Genomic DNA, 3078 nt, shown 5'->3' with positions numbered 1-3078 from the left:
TTTAAAAACCCAAGACCCACTGCTATGCTGTCTATAAGAGATTCACTTTAAATATAAAAATACAGATAGGTTTAAATAAACATGTTGTAAAATACACTCTAAAAATGAAGTGACAGAAGTCTGAAGTAGATATATTAATATGAAATAAAGTGTATTACAAGTCAAGAAAAAGAAGGATCTTTCATGATAGTAAAGGAATCAATTCATCAGGAAGACATAACGTTAAAGAAAACTAAGTATCTTGGCATGAGTATATGTAAGTATATGAGTATATGTAAGTGATGAATCACTAAATTCTATGCCTTCAATCAATTTTACTATATATGTTAACTAACTAGAATTTAAATAAAAAACTTGAAACAAAGATAAAAAGAAAGTACCTACTAACAGCCTCAATCTACATGAGGCAGTAATAGACAATCCACAATGTTTATTGGTGATTTTAATACCTATCCCTGAACCAATCAATCCATCCACTTAAGGAAACTTAGTGAAGACACAGTTGAACAGAACTACACTATCAACCAACCTGAACGAACTTACAGAAGACTATACCCACCAGCCACAGAATACACATATTTTTCCAAGTGCTTATGGTATTCACCAGCATAGATCATAGTTTGGGTCATAAAAAAACATGCAATATGAGACTGGACAACATGGATGGAACTAGAGCGAATCATGCTTAGCGAAATAAGTCAAGCAGAGAAAGACAACTATCATATGATCTCCCTGATATGAGGAAGTGGTGATGCAACATGGAGGCTTAAGTGGGTAGGAGAAGAATAAATGAAACAAGATGGGATTGGGAGGGAGACAAACCATAAGTGACTCTTAATCTCACAAAACAAACTGAGGGTTGCTGGGGGGAGGGGGTTTGGGAGAAGAGGGTGGGATTATGGACATTGGGGAGGGTATGTGCTTTGGTGAGTGCTGTGAAGTGTGTAAACCTGGTGATTCACAGACCTGTACCCCTGGGGATAAAAATATATGTTTATAAAAAAATAAAAAATGTAAATATTCTCATGGGGGAAAAAAAAAAGGAAAAAAAACATGCAATAGTTTAAATCAAATTGAAACCATCCACGTATGTTCCTGGACCACAATAAAATTAAAATAGAAATTAACAATAAGATATCTAGGAAAGTCTCAACTATTTGGAGATGAAATATAAACCATGGGTCACAGAAAAATAAATCTCAGGAGGATATAGAAAACATTGTAATCTGAATGATAATAAATAGAACGTATCAACATTTATAGAATACAACCATAGTAGGTCTTACAGGGAACTTTATAGCTATCTATGCTTATAATAGAAAAAGGGGAAAGTCTAAAATTAATGACCTAAAGAGGATAGGTGGAACTAAAAAGGCAAGGAAAACCCGAGGAAAGTAGTAGGAAGGAAATCATAAAAATAAAAGTGCAGGACCGGACAAATGAAAACAGAAAAGAAAGAAAATCAACCAAGCAATTGTTTTGTAACAAGGCAATTGGCTCTTTGAAAAGATTGGAATTAGTAACCCACTAGTTACGCTGAGCATGCAATAAAAGGGAGAAAACACTAATTCTCCATATCGGAAGTGAAAGAGGGATGATCACCGCAGATCCTATGGACACAAGGAGGATAAGAGTATTCTGAACAAGTTTAGAAGATGAGGTCCCACCTTTCCACTCCGGCTGCTGCTCGTTTCCCTGCCTGCCTCCCATCACCGAGAATCATCCATCCTTTGGTGCAGGGAAAAAAAAAAAAAAAGCAAGTAGCAGTGGTCAGGAGACAGATTTCCAGCACCACGTGCTTTGGAGGATTGCAGAACGTTTTTGAACATGACAGTGTTGGACTGAACTGCCAAGTGAAATTTGCTATCTTACTTACCACCCGAGTCAGAAGCCGGAAAATGTCCTGCGCTGCATGGCTATCTGGTTTAACTTGCATGGAACAAAATTTTATATCAAAGTCTGGTTATCATCAAGCTGCCACTGAACATGGCCTTGTCGTCCTTTCTCCAGATGACAGCCCTCCTGGCTGCAGTATTACAGGAGAAGACAAGAGCTAGGACTTTGGCACTGGTGCTGGGTTTTGAAGTAGATGCCACTGAAAATCCTTGGAAAACGAACTATAGAATGTACTCTTATGTAACGGCAGAGCTTCCCCATCTCATAAATGCCAGTTTTGCAATGGACCCCCTAAAGGAGGTCTATTTTTGGCCACAGAGCTCTGATATGGGCTTTGAAGAATCCTGGAAAGTGCAAATCTGTGTCAGCATTTGCTCCAATTTGCAACTCAGCGCTCTATCCTTGGGAGGGGGGGGAGTCTTTAGCGGATATTTGGGAACAGATCAAAGTAAATGGAAGGCTGATGTTGCTACCCATCTTGTGAAGTCCTATCCAGGTGTTCAGCTGGACATACTACTTGATCCAGGAAAAGCGGCCAGTGGCCTACAGATGGACAATTACTACCTGATAACTTCTTAGCTGTCAGTACAGAAAAGAAAGTCCCTTTTGTTTTCAGATTACAAGAGGGTTATGATCATAGCTACTACTTCATTGCAGTCTTTAGTACTGAGCACATCAGACATCATGCAAAATACCTGAATGCATGAAAAACTTCAGATAAGAAAATTTCTTCAGGATTACATCACGGTAATAAATAGAACTGTGGGGAAAAAGGATTTCAAGACATTGGATTTCATAGTGCTAAAAACGCATCATTCCACAGTTGCATCAATTTCTGAATAAATATATAAAACCTGAAAAAACGAGATTATCATGATCAACTTTATGGTGGCAGATTCAACAATGTGGATGAAATAAACACAATTTTTGAAAATACATCTTGTAACAACTGATACAGGATCTACCAGAAATATTGATATGAACTTCTGCTAATCACAAGATACATTAAGACAATGAATATGCAAGCCAAAGACTGGGAAGAAATATTTATAAACATTTTCTGACAAAGGACTAGATTTGAGGGTATGGGAGGATTTTTTATAACCTCACAATAAAAAGATAAAACAACAATGGCAACAACAACAAAAACTACCGTCTAGAAGAAGAAAAGATTTCAGGAGA

General features: G+C 37.4%; 1 pseudogene across 1 annotated transcript; it reads left to right on the top strand.

The window, feature by feature from the left end:
• Positions 1–1760: 1760 nt before the first annotated feature.
• Positions 1761–2603, top strand: LOC309866678 (S-formylglutathione hydrolase pseudogene; annotated as a pseudogene). Its single transcript has one exon. The product of its transcript is annotated as an S-formylglutathione hydrolase pseudogene (transcript).
• The last annotated feature ends 475 nt before the right edge of the window (positions 2604–3078 follow it).

Source organism: Mustela nivalis (assembly GCF_964662115.1).
Source record: "Mustela nivalis genome assembly, chromosome: 6".
Classification (NCBI taxonomy): Eukaryota; Metazoa; Chordata; class Mammalia; order Carnivora; family Mustelidae; genus Mustela; species Mustela nivalis.
Note: the sequence above shows the minus strand (reverse complement) of the source record. Positions and strands in the feature narration are given on the sequence as shown.